Raw genomic sequence first — 14986 nt, 5'->3', positions numbered from 1 at the left:
TATATAAACAATGAGCAAAACCCATACCATACAGTCACCCATAGAAAGCAATGTAAAACAATATTCATACGAGTAAACTAACGACCTGATGCGTGTACAAAACAATGAATCAAAAAGAATATATGATACATTTTTTCAAACATGTGTCACATGTTATATTCACAAGTTAGGTTGTTTGTCTAAACACTTCACACATAAAAAATATTATTTCAAAACAAATGTCATAAACTGATTATGTCTTTTCGTCATCTGTTGAAGTTCATATATTTTCCCACACAAATCTGATATAGAAAAACATTGGACACCATTGTTTATCATGTATTTTAACCATAAAACAGTATGCAACCTATTGTAGTTTATTACCATTAGAAAACGACAGAGGTATCGTTCTGTACATTTAGATTCAATAATATCAACATAATATGGATTAGCTAGTTTCAAAATCATTTTCCTCATCAATTTTCTGTACCGAGTCAGTGATATAGTTTTCATGTGTTTTAGTGGTTCATGTAGTCTAACGTTGATTTTGTCAGTTTTTATGGACGCCTCCTATACGAATTTACCTTGGAGTTTGTGCTTTTTTACGATATGATCTCTGTTAAAGTTCAATAACTTGACCTTAGAAATCGTCAAATTGTGAAAATAAGAATGTTGCGTTCACTTTCACGTCTATTTCTAAACATTGACATACAGTAGTTAAATACCAACGAATCTTAAACAGTGTCACGATCAAAGTCAAACTCTTGCTATGTTAATTATATTGCCAAAGACTAGAAAGGCGTGAAGGCTAACGCTGGTATTTAAAAACGCAACTCTTTCTGTACGATATAAAAAAAACAAAACAAAAAAAAACTGTATTGGTATTTTAATGCTGTATTTGAAGTTTTTTTGAAACCTCCTTGAAATGACATTGATTACAGATACAGTATTTATCGCTTAATTGTCTAGTTTAGGAGATCACGTTTTCCACTAAATAGTTTTATTTTCTCCAATAGTTCTGATGATAACAGGCCTAATTACTAATAGTGTTCATTGTCACTACAACAAATGGTAAAATATAACGTATACATTTGGGGTTCGTGTTGCTTATTGTTTAGTTTTCTATATTGAGTCATGTGTACTATTGTTTGTCTGTTTGCCTTTTTTCATTTTTAACCATGGCGTTGTCAGTTTATCTTTGATTTATGAGTTTGACTGTCACTCTGGTATCTTTCGTCCCTTTTTGATAAAGATATCATTTATTTGTCAATTGTTTTTATGGTGAATCTAAATATATCTGACCACATTTGGGAATTTCGACTTAAGGTCAAATATTCAAAAGTTCTTAGTATTGATAAATAGTATGAGGTTTAAAAGTGGCTTCAAATGTTTTTAAGAATTTTTTTGTTTTGAGTTTGATTATATTACCTTTTTAACATGGCTATTAAGAGACTCTATTTCAATGATAATGTTATTGTAAAGCATGAATAATTTAAGACAATTAAGTTTGGATATGCATTAAAAAGAAGCATCTATGAAATTTGAGAGACAATTTGACCCAGATTGATATTTTGTCATTTTGTAAAAGTTACATGTTGTCTTAGCTCCAAGAATCAATAATAAAAAGACAAAATGATATTCCGGTAATCTTACATGCGATGGTTCTACAGTTAGATCCTGTGTCTTGTAAAATTTTGTTTTCAATTTGAATGTGCGATATTGGACATGGTAAGAGAAGGAATGACAGACACTAAGCGAGCAGGATTCATCCGGAGTACACGTGTTTATCCTCCGGCTATTATGTTTGTGTGTCTCTGTCCTGTATGTACTCCTATTTATTTGGCTTGTAGTCCTGACATGACATGTTGTCTTTTTAATGTTATATTTAACTTTGCCATAAAAGCGGGAGGTTTGGATAGCTACGAAACCAGGTTAAACCCACCATTTTTTTCTTAAAATATCCTGTACCAAGTCAGGCAAATGGCCATTGTTATATCATAGTTCGTTTCTGTGTGTGTTGCATTTTAGAGTTGTGTTTCTATTGTGTTGCGTTCTCTTATATTTGATGTTTCCCTCAGTTTTAGTTTGTCACCCGTATTTGTTTTCTCAATCGATTGATGAATTCCGAATAGCGGTACACTACTGTTTCCTTTAATTATGACGATTCGTGGTCCTCGATCTGTTTTTTTTTTTATGTTTTCCCAATGTGCAGGTGTTGTCAGCTTTTATTTATGTGATTCTTATTTCTGAATCGTTTCATTTGGTTTTTTTCTTTAATCGTTTCATTGGTAATTTTTCTGTTAGCTTTTTATTTTTTTTATTTGTTAGTTTTTCATTTCGAAACACAGATATATCAAATCGCGAGACACCTGAGATATCACAAACGTAACCAGGATAAAGTAAATGTTTAGATAGAGTGTGTATGTTGATAATTAGGTATTCCTTCCAAAATATGTCTTCCACGTGTTCTCACAATATGATGTTTACACATTTAACAATATATCATGTTATTTATTGGTTTTGAAATAATTAGTCAAGGAATCACTATAGGATTTTGTTAGGTTTATATAAAAAAGAAAATGTGGTATGATTGCCAATGCGACAACTCTCCACAAGAGACAAAAATGACACAGAAATTACCAACCATAGGTAACCGTATGGCCTTCAACACTGAGTAAAGCCCATACCGCATTAGGCTTGGTATATAATATTGAATACCATTGGATACATACGATTACAACACTGTTATATTAAAGTGTTACTCAATAAAGGACCTCAATGCTCATAACCAGTTTCGTGGTTGGAAAGATACTGTTTTGAAAATATTGTAAAAGTTTTCTTTTCATACCTTCATTTAATTCATAATACTCCGATAATTTTTCTTCCTTGTTGAAACGTTTCATAAAGAGAAAAGAAGATAAAAAAAGGTCATTCGAAAACCATAGATAATAGTAAAAAAAGCAGAAAACAGACAAAAGACAACACCATTGAACAAAAAAAAATAATTAGAAAGTTTTATAGAGTAAAATATTTTCCCGAACATTTTTATGGATCAAATTTATTCTACTTTTATATAGTATTGTGTATCCAATCGGTAAAGATCGAATTTTTTTAAAAAAGCAGAATTTCACAATTCAAAAATACTTAATTTAAACTGATTTTGTGTATGCAATAACAGGGACATTACGGGAAATCAGTTAAAAAAGTACTAAAGTATGAAACATAATATTTTGATTAACTTAAAATAGTATTCAGTATTAATAGTTAAACGTTGTATACATTGTCAACTGTCGGGGAAAGTTGATAAAATCATATTGATTAAATGTGAGATCAAACGAGATACTGACAAATTACAATCTGTTAAGTATCCTTCTGGACAAACCGGAAGTTCGTCAAAGTGGTGATCTGTATGAGGTCTTCTAATCAGTAAAATATAACAGATACATGATAGCGAGTTAAGGTGCATCAAAGGATATTAAACAAAAATGATCGTTGGTTTTCTCTCTCACACTTTCATATTTTTAAATAATTTCTGTGAAGGTCGAATTGAAACCAAAACACATGTTAAATCAAAGCAATTACATTCCAGATTGATATTACAACTCATGAATAAGTGTAAAACAAAAAAACAAAAAAAATAGATTTCTTTTAACAAAACAACCACGAAGAAATGTCGGCTACAATTACATGTAGCAGCTACTATTTCAGTGTTGGGTTTTAAAATTTTGAACAATCTATGACTGAATCCTTATCTCATTCGAGTCGTCAATTTTCTCTTTTAAAAAACTCTCAAAATCAAAACTGGGTGTCGCTCTGATGTTTTCTCTGTACTTATCAGTTAAAACACTGACAGCTATCATGGTAATATCTTGTTTCAGTGATACTGTATATTTATTCACCATAGACTGATAGCTCTAACCCTCTCTCAAACATCAAATATAAAGTTAAAACATGATTCCTTCAACTAGTCCAATGGTTTTCTCAATTTATCATTGTTCCCAGCTGATTTGATTTATATTGGATTTTCAAGTATTAATTATAGTGGAAAGATATCACGCACCTGAGGCCATGTGTAAACACTGGATGATTGTGTATTAACTTATTACATAGCTGATCAAATCTTGCGACTGACATGGATGATCAATTGTTTTAAAAATTTATAGGATTTAAGGTTAACATTATTGAAATAGAGAATAAGTCATGTTCATTGGGAAGAGTAATTAGTATGAAACTAACTTGTGAGTATATAACTAAGTATTAGCAACGTTTTTATATTCCTTTTAAACTTAACACATGATTCTGTAAAATGATGCTAAAATTATGGCTAGTATCAACAGTATTAGCATTTTCAAAGAAAAATTTAAAAAAATTCTCAATGTATTTCTGGTAAAGAGATGTAAAGCAGCAAATGTTTCGTGCAAAAGACCAAAACACATTGAAACGTTGAAAAACGCATTGTAGTACTTTATCTGCAATTTTCATGGAAATGAAAAATTTGTAAAACCTTAGATAAATTCAAAATCGTTCAATTCATCCCTAAGCTTGAGAATAAATTATGAGGTAATTGAAGCATATGGGTTCATCTACATATTACAGCATGTTGACAATAAGGCTTATTATATTAGAATTGTGACTTCTGAATCAATAGGTTAACTTGGTAGTAATATAAGTATGATTCTTTTATTCCAATACATTTCAAATATTCAGAAAAAGCAATGCATAAATTATTCCAATCGTTAACTACATATTATAATTCACAAACAGAGAAGGAGATCTCAAATAATTGCAGTCTTAACATTAATGTTAATGAAAATGCAATGCAGTTATCAGGGACGGATCCGGATTCTGGATTCTGGAAAGGGGATGTAATTGTCTTCAATGGTTTAAATATCAACAAGTGTAACAAAAGCAAAATCTGAGGTGGAACGTAACAAAATACAAATGTATGTTATACTTAGACTTGGATAAAAAAGCGAACCGAAAATATGTAACACCATTTCTTTGTGTATATTACATCAGTAACCGATTGTTAATATTTGTGTTATCATTTCTAATTTACGAAGCACTTGGATATTATTCCGCGTCTACCTTTAAAATAATACGCACAAATGTAATGGTATTGCGAGCAAACATAGCACACCATCTACGGGCGATATGTTGACTCAATGTAATGATTTCAATAGTTGACAATTGTTTGCAGTTGGTTGCGGTTGGTGGATACTGTTTCTCAATCTTTAACGATCGAATGCTGAGTTTAATCTGTCTTTTTTTTTAAAGTGGTATTAATAGCACAATATATGATAGATGTATAAGAACCGAAGCAGATGAAATGCATTATACATGTGCAAAAATGACCGTAAAATATAACAAGCACCATCTCAGGTCAACTATGTCTAAGGGAGATGAAATCTCATTTTTTTTATAATGTCTAAATTTATGATGAACAATATTTGAATATTTTGTTATAATTTGTGTAAGTGCTATGTAAGTAGCGATGAACAGTCTAGTATGTTGATGATACCGGAAACATGTAATGAAAATGCGTTGTGATTCCTGTTATTCGATGATGGGTATCACATACACATGCATTTGCAATAAAGTTCTTTTAATATACATTGCGGCTTTAATACATGTACTTCGAGTCACGTAATGAAAATTAAACATATATTACAAACGAAAATAGAATAAATATTCTATGCAAATTATAATCCTTTTAAAGTCTTGAATAATATTTGTCCCAGATGGTCTGAGATATTTCCGACTCCATAGAATAGCTTAATGTATCCTATTTGTGTAGTTAACATTGTTATTGAAATATTTCTATAACAATATTGGGTTTCATAGTTTTAATTAGATACCATAATACAAGATAATAAAGAACAAAAGGTTGGGAATAAAAGGTTACAATTCTTTTGATATTAAGTATGTAACATTGTGTTTACTCCCAACATTGTGTAATTATTTTGAATTATTTCTAGGAAATATGAAGAACTACGTTTACTGTCAGCCAATAACGAAGTCGCAGAGTCGTTCTATGGATTAATACAGTAAGAGATATTTAGTTGTAAGTATGGTTATGTTATCATGGTTACATTTTTTTTAAAGAAATAATCTAAAGTTAAAAAATTCTGGTTGCAATAATCGGTTCTTCGCCTTTACAAAACAGACACTAAACGAAGAGTTTATCTAATTAGTCGAATGTTTTACCTTCAACAGTTATGCATCTGGAAGATTTTAAAATTGATAAACAGTAATCTGTTCCTGTGGATTTTAAATCTTTATTTTCGTATAATTTAAATTTCAAAATCTTCATATGAATGTATGAAATAAAGATAACAAATCAATCAATCATCATATATTGTGTATTTCCATTTTATATTAAACAATCATAGAAATGTATCTCTGCATATTGACTATCTTCAAGTTGGTACACTCGTTACTCGTATTAGCTGTCCTTTATACCGCAGTCCCACTAGGCCACGATCGCACTACGATCTGTGAAAAAATGCAAATTTTGATGATCGTAGTACGATCGTGTAGATCGCAGTAAGGTCGTATCACGGTCGTGGTGAGGTCTTCAAGATCGTGATGAGCGTGGCCAACTTTGAACATGTTCAAAACAATCGTGGTGCGGTCGTGGCGAAATCAGGTCGTAGTAGAAGCGTAGTGAGAGCGCACTTAGATCGTAGTAAGATCGCAAAGGTCGCTGTACCATCGTAGCGAGAGCGTAGCGAAAGCGTGATTCTATTCGGAGAGACTGCGCTACGATCTCACAGCGACGTTATTACAGATCTGTACGACCTCACTACGACCATCACGTTCTCACCACGACCCAACTACGCTTCCACTACGACTATACCACGCTCTTCACTACCATAGTACGATTCTAGCACGCCCTTGTCGTCCTCATCACGCTCTTCTTACGACCTGACTACGTTCATAGTACGACCATCATTGTCATTGACATTTTCATTTAAAAGATATTAAATCTCTTCAGGTTTTGTTAGTCTGTATGTAATTAGGATTTCTTGTCCATTTTCCCTAGCGGCTCAACCATGCTTCTCGTTTTATATAGATTATACCGTTGGTTTCACCGTTTGAATGGTTTAACACTAGTACTTTTGGCGGCCATTTATAGCTTGTGCTTGTTGTTCGATGTGAGCTAAGGCTCTGTGTTGAAGGCCGTACCTTGGCCTATAATGGTTTACTTTTATAAAGTGTTACTAGGATGGAGAGTTGTTTCATTAGCACTCATAGCACATCTTCCTATATCTATGACACCTCTGTGTCATCTCTGCTATCGTTCACTAAAAATCGTCATTTGAGCTTTATGGACCGGCAATAGATTGTTATTTAGGTTGGATTGGTCGGTCCGACATGCTTGACCAGGATTCGTTACTATCAGAGCTCACTCTACCTCTGCATCAGCCCTTACCACTACGCCCACGTGTTCTAGTAGATTTTGGTGGCATGACTGTATTGTTTCAGAGAATCTATGTATTAATCAGAAATAGAAGGAATGGAACTGTATTGATATGGAACACGATGTTGACGTTATTGATTAGAACGTAGTAAGATCGCGGTATGAACGTAGTATTATCATACACTTAGACTAAATAACATATGATTTTTACTGTATGATAATAGCATTAAATTAACGTAAATTCCATATTTTTCGAATTGGTGGGCTGATATGAAAAGTTTATCACATGCTTCGATTGTTATCACATGCCTTTCCGTAACGTTATCACATGGCATTCCGGTGATACTCTGCAAATTCCGGAAAATACACCCAAATGCTACGTTTTCAGTGAAAAACATTACGAAATAGTGTACAAAACAATTATTTACTAAGTCTGATACTGAAAAGTATATTGTGTAAATTAATAACAACAAAAAAATAACAAAAAAATAAAAATAAAATAAAAATAAAAAAACAAACAAATTATTAAATAAATGCATTCTTTATAAGTTTCAAACATAATTTCGAAAGTTACTTTGAAAAGGTTGACTTTTCCAAACAGTGTTCATTATGTATATTGTTGTTTTTTTTTTTGGTCGAGTCGTCCATATTAAAAATGTGTTCTGCTCTGCTGAGGCATATGGTAGAAAGATTTGATATCGAATGTACTAAATTTGGGTCCGACGTCCTTGAACTTTTCAATCTTTGAACTTCTATTTGGGAACCACGTAAAAGGATCAATATATGAATTTGTTATTTTTCTCCATTGTTGAAGCATATGATAAAAAGATCATAACATGTCATTTTTCATATCGCATGTATTATCAGCGCTAGGTTCAATATCAGCCCAAGAGCCGCATGGCTCCAGGCCTGATATTGACCGAGGGCTGATAATACATGCGATATGAAAAATGACATGTAATAATCTGATATAATCGTGGTAAGAACGTGATGTAATCGCAGTAGAAGCGTGGCAAGATCGTGTTGCAATCGGATAACTCGTGGTTTGGTCGTAAAGAGAACGTGATGAGCGTAGAAAGATCTTGATAAGCGCAGTGAGGTCGCAGAATAAGCGCGGTGAGAACGTGGTATAATCGTAGCGGGATCATTGTAGAAGCGTAATGAGGACGTAGTAGCATCGTGAAAGCAACGAAAATTTACATTTTCATGCCGCTCATACCACAACCTCACCACCATCTGAATTTATTTTAGATCGCGGCGAGCGTGGTGCGATCGTGGTCTAGTGGGACTGGGGCTTAAGATATCGTAGTGTTGTTTATATATATATCTTTGATATCATTTATATTATTTATTCACATAGTTTCCTAACGAGGACGTTGGCACCTTCAGATCCCCATACGGCTCTCAACAATAAGGAGTAAACCCCCACAATTCCTTCTATTGATTACAGTTTTTTTTCTCTCCTGCTGATGAAAGATATACAACGATTAAACACAAGTCTAATGTTAAAATAAAACCTCTTTTTTTAAAAACAAGTATTTTTGTCCTCATTTTTTCGTGAAGATGTCTGTAAAAGACATAAACAATCCGCCTCTTGTATGTGTTACCTAACTGTTTTGCTTTCTCTTGGTCGTTGGGTTCTTGTCTATTCGATATATATACCACATACATTATTTTATTTGTATTAATACACCATGACGGCATATAAGCCAAAATGGGTTTATCTAATTTACACAAATGTATTATTGTCAAAGCTGAAACATAGCTTCCAATAATTAAGGTGATGAAAGGGGTGTTCATGCAATTTGACCATTGGTTATTGTAAAGCATGATGCATGCATGGTTAAGGCAGCTTTCGTAAAGTTAGAATCAGATTTGCGTTAAATTCCGAAATTATAAATTTCTATCCTAGCTTTTTTCCATGTAAACGCTGTGACAATCTGTTTAGTGGCAACGTCTTCCTTTATGCTTACGCAAAACATACATTTATAATCTCATTCAGACAGACATAGTTCCTGTTATTTTAATGGAAACCTCGTGTAGATTGTCAAAAGATATAAGTTAACTCGTAAAATATATGATTATAAATCTAATCGTTAAATTTTCTGGGCATAACATGAAAAATACATCACCTTAACAAATATATATCAAACATACTTTATAGCTTGTTGTTCGGTGTGAGCTAAGGCTCCGTGTTGAAGGCCGTACTTTAACCTATAATGGTTTACTTTTTAAATTGTTATTTGTATGGAGAGTTGTCTCATTGGCACTCACACCACATCTTCCTATATCTATAAACGTACTTTTTCATTGCTAAGTTACACAATTATGTTAAGGCGTATTTAAGGGATGCTTAGTGTGAAGAAGGAGAGGAAAACAAGATATGTATGTATACATTTATAGTTAGCAGACAAGTAAAAGATGGTTTAAGTAAACGTAAAAATTAAGGAGAAAGCTACTCGGTCAATCAAACACCATCGCTCGAAATCAGACAGACAAGTGAACTCTTTTTTAAAAGAACAATATATAATCAGATAACAACAATCCAACAGTGCATGTACATACACAAACAAATAACTATTTTTGGATTAATAGCAATACACATGACACTTACGCTTATAAAACAGTAATCTCACTTTCAGTGACACATTAACGTAGACAAATAACTGTGATCAACATTTGTAAACCGGCTTCGCTGCTTATATTTAACAGATTGACAATGTAGTTCAGTAAGTCAAAGGAGACTTCGGTGCTGTGTCAATGAGACATCAAGACAATGACTACATGTTAGACACAAAATATATTAAAAGATCACCAGCAGGATGATTTCCCCCTTTTTAAATTGTACAAGCAATATACATTTTATATAAAGTCATTGAAAACCCATATTATTATATTTCAGATCAGTAAACATGAATAATTCCACTGTTGGTACAGATGACGACGATAACCTTCCGACCTTTCCTATTTATGTGTATATCGTATTTGGTACAGTCGGCGGTCTGATAACAGTGTTCACAGTGCTTGGAAACCTCTTAACGGTGTTATCCTACATAAGAGACAACAAACTACATTCAGTGTATAACACGTATATATTAAACTTAGCTGTAGCAGATTTTATTCTTGGATTCGTGGTACTACCGATTTATATGGTCTACGAGATCGGACCAAGTTCTTTCTTTTTGGATTACTACCTCTGCAAAGCGTTTTATGTCATAGATTTTACAGTATGTGTAGAAGGCGTGTTTATGATGATTATTATAAGTTACGATCGTCTGATGCTTCTAAGATGTGGTATGTCGTATAATCAGATCGAGACAAAAAGAAAATGTTCAATAGTGATAGGGTTATCGTGGGTATTAGCCTTTCTGGTTTATGGACCATCTATAATATTTTGGGACATTTGGCAGGATAAGGACGACATTAATGTACCAGGAATGTGCGATGTACAATTCGCACACCATTCTGTTTTTACAACAACAACAGCATTCTTAGAATTTTTCATTCCTTTAATTCTACTCTCGGTTGTTGATATTTCCATTATAACTGAGCTACGAAAACGAACAAAATTTCGTATCACATCAATATTTAGAAAGAGTTTCAGACGAAGCAGCAAGTCAAAATCCGAATCAACGAAATCTAAATCTTCTTTGATATCAATCAGTGAATCTAAGGTGGATTCTGTAAAAAGCAAAGACTCCAAAAGGAAAGACAAAAAATGTCAAACTGATTATAGAAAGCGTAGAGAGAAGAAAGCTATGAAATCGTTAGGTTTATTGATGGCAGTGTTTTTTGTCACGTGGGCTCCGTATACTATTTATACAATTATCAAATCCGTACGGAAAGGAGACATCGAATTGTTAAGTTATGAAGCTCTAACGTGGTTTCTTTGGTTGAAGTCGGCTGTGAATCCGTTGTTGTATGCCTTCAACAGTAAACGATATAGACGGAACTTTAAGTTTTTCCTTTGCTGTTTCAAATCACTTCCCATTTTTAGGAAGAACGAATTGTAAATGATAGGTGTAATAAAACTTGTAATGACCTCAAACATTTTAAAAAGAATAAAACAGGAAGTTAATCGTTTAACTGTCGTCAACAAGCTTGTTATGTTGTATAAAATATTCGCCATAACGGAGGATCAACGAATACGCACATCTGCATGAGGAAGATGTATCATTAATTTTAATCACCCAAAGAAATAATTTTACACTCTGGGACACAAATTTCTTTAAAAAAGAGTTTATGACAACCTTTTAAAAAATATTTACATGTATTTCAATTAAAGACTAAGGCATAAACAAGGTAAAACGTCATCTTTCAATATTAAAGTTACTGATACCATAGTATTCCACCAAATTCAAAATATTTCGTATTCTAATATGACGAGCTTCTTTAGCTTTGTTAACAACACTGTGATAAAATTCTCGATACAATATACTTAGCACAGACTCAAAGATATGCATAATAATGGCTGTTACAATATACTTCCAACGTAAATCTACATGTATTGGAACCTATTTGCAGACCCTTTGCCGATTTTATTGTTTTAAAAAGTGCAATTAAAAAAAGACAAAATAACTTTTATTCTTATTCGTATGCATAATAAAAAGAATTATCATATGTTTAGTAGTAAATACAGTAGTTTTGCATATTTGATAAATAGCCTGCTGTTCAATCCATATCGCGCAACTTTGATGCGCATCCTTTATCGCATACCCTTTATCACCACCCCTACCCTTTATCGCATACCCTTTATCACACCCCTATCACAGCCAAAACACCGGTAACTAATAAATGACAATTCATCAGTAGATAGTACTTCCTGGTGAGGATAGAGCTTGGCCTCTACGCAATATTTCACATGAAGAATACTACACATTTCTACAGGGAAATGTATATTTTAAATTGAGATTTTTTTTTATGACTAAGCAGGCTCTGAAGTTAACACCAGATGGATTTTATTGATTTCCACGCTACAGTAATTAATCATAGGCCTTTGAAGCAAGACAAAAGTAGAACTGAAGGTAACCCAGTGCTATGGATCAGAAAACAGTTCATATAATATAATACTCTCCTGTTGAAATATATGATAAGGCGTATAATGCATGGCAAAATTCGTATCACATGCCGTATCACCCTCGACCAATATCATCCCTCGGGCCTAAAGGCCCTTGGGCTGATATTGGTGTCTCGGGATGATACGACATATGATACGGATTTTGCCATGTATTATTCTCTATGTAATGCACAAGAGCTCGGGGAAATCAACAAAATAAAAATAAAATAAAATTCCGTCTATTAATCTATCTTGCGCATTTAAGTCATTTAAAAACATGACGTCATACAAATGAAACCGCTAAAGTTGAAAGTTTTCTGTTACGTGAACCATCGGAATTCGTATGATATTGTATTAAAACTGATTTTTGAGGTAGGTTTTGTTTTATTTTCTGTTCTATTGCATTATTCGCATATTTACTCATTTCAGCAAGTCAACATGGCGGCTCCTTAGTTACAAAATGTCTACATTTGATTTGTGACGGAAGCTTACGAGAAAAACATGACAAATGTTGGGTTTGCGAATTTAAAGTATTAAAAAGTTTTTTTCTAGCAGTTATTCACGAAATAACCTACGCAAGCTACATATTTATAAAGATATTAGAGCTTTATCTAACAGGGAGTAAAAAGTTAAAAAGAACAGGCACACACACAGCATACCCACCCTCGATTCAGTTTTTTAATGACCGTATTTGTCCTATTAGAATCGAAATAATTCATGGAAGCCATAGATTGTTGGAAATTTACACATGGCATGGGCCATGTGTAAATTTCCAACAATCTATGGCTTCCATGAATTATTTCTTAAGTATAGTAATCGGTACTGCACCAACTTTTTCTCATCCCTAACTCTCAGCACGTGAAGGAAGAAGTAAGATCACAAAAATACTGAACTCCGAGGAAAATGGATAACAACTGTCATATTCCTGACTTGGTACATGCATTTTACTTATGTAAAAAATGGTGGATTGAACCTGGTTTTAGCTAAACTTCTCACTTGTAGTACGACAGTCGCAACAAATTCCATTTCATTGACAATGATGCGTGCACAAAACAAACAGTCATAAGTCAGGAGCCTCTGGCCTTTGTTAGTCTTGTATAATTTTAATTTTAGTTTCTTGTGTACAATTTGGAGTTTAGTATGGCGTTCATTATCAATGAACTAGTATATATATTTGTTTAGGGGCCAGCTGAAGGACGCCTCCTAGTGCGGGAATTTCTCGCTGCATGGAAAACCTGTTGGTGACCTTCTGCTGTTGCCTGCTCTATGGTCGGGTTGTTGTCTCTTTGACACATTGCCCATTTCCATTCTTAATTTTATAATAGGCACAAATGTCAAAAATACAGCAGTCAACATTGCGTTATAATCTTAATCACTTAAATAACATACAAATATTAATCAAGAATACACAAAGTTATAGTACAAAAACACAATGACGGGATGTATAAGTACATGCAGAGCCACGTCGTATATATAATAAAGAAACATAAAACGGAAACCATGGAAGAATTCTTTGGGGAGGTATTTTTCTGTCATTATCAATGTTCAACACGCTTTTCATTTCTCAGTAGCATTCAAAATGTGTCGACCGTCATCCCTTTCTACCTACCCTACACAACCTTCTATTGTATTAATCATAATCTTTGTTCTCAGTCTTAATATGCATCAAATGTTTGCCACTGAACATTCAATAAGGACAATGTAAATGTCGAAGGTTATTGAGAATTTGTCATGGCAAAACAATGTCATGATCCTTAAACTTGACAACATCGGTTATATTGCCAGATGAACATGATAAAAGAAAAGCATGATTACGCCTGACGAATTAAACCATAAGTGGAGTTTTCTATCCAGCTATTTACGACAATTATAAAGCGAAGACGTTAGGAATGTTTCAAGTATATTTTTTCTTAGCATTTATAGATTAAATGAGAGACGGAATGTATCAAAAAATATTTAAACCTACAGTTCTAAGACAATAAAACTGAAAAATCGTGATAAAAAATAAAAATGACATAAATACAAAGAAAGTTAAAACGACACAACATAAATAACTTTAAAATTCATATGGTTGCTTTACTACATTGCATATCAATGGCACTTACCTCACACATTATTTATAGGAAATGTTTGATGTACTTCAAGCTGTTATGTTTAAACAAGTAAAGTCTGCCTCCGGGTGCGGGATTTTCTCGATGCTCTGAAGACATATAAGTGGCCTTTGGATGTTTTTTTTGTCAGGTTGGCGTCTCTTTGACATCATCACCGTTTCTTTTCTTTATTTCTTTTTATGATTAATTATTTCAATATATTATAACATTCAACATATATACAAGTCATATAAACAAAAGAACTGCATATTTTTAAACTGCACATAAAAAATGCAACAGCGATATGAATTCCACATGGAACACACAATTTCTTGTATATGGACAGAAAGCTCCTAAGTAATTTACAGCAATGTATTATGGAGACATGCACATTATTGAAAATGTTCCTGGCCATGTAGCTTGATACGACTTTGCTGT

General features: G+C 33.1%; 1 long non-coding RNA gene across 1 annotated transcript in view; it reads left to right on the top strand.

Annotated features, from left to right (window-relative positions):
* The window catches only part of LOC143043070 (uncharacterized), a 46274-nt gene extending 34572 nt beyond the window's left edge, over nt 1-11702 (top strand). Inside the window, exons 3-4 of the long non-coding RNA XR_012968174.1 lie at nt 5958-6043; nt 10305-11702. This is a non-coding gene — a long non-coding RNA (uncharacterized LOC143043070). The remainder of the gene's footprint in view (nt 1-5957; nt 6044-10304) is intronic.
* Nucleotides 11703-14986: the final 3284 nt, after the last annotated feature.

Source organism: Mytilus galloprovincialis, chromosome 8, assembly GCF_965363235.1.
Source record: "Mytilus galloprovincialis chromosome 8, xbMytGall1.hap1.1, whole genome shotgun sequence".
NCBI lineage: Eukaryota > Metazoa > Mollusca > Bivalvia > Mytilida > Mytilidae > Mytilus > Mytilus galloprovincialis.
Note: the sequence above shows the minus strand (reverse complement) of the source record. Positions and strands in the feature narration are given on the sequence as shown.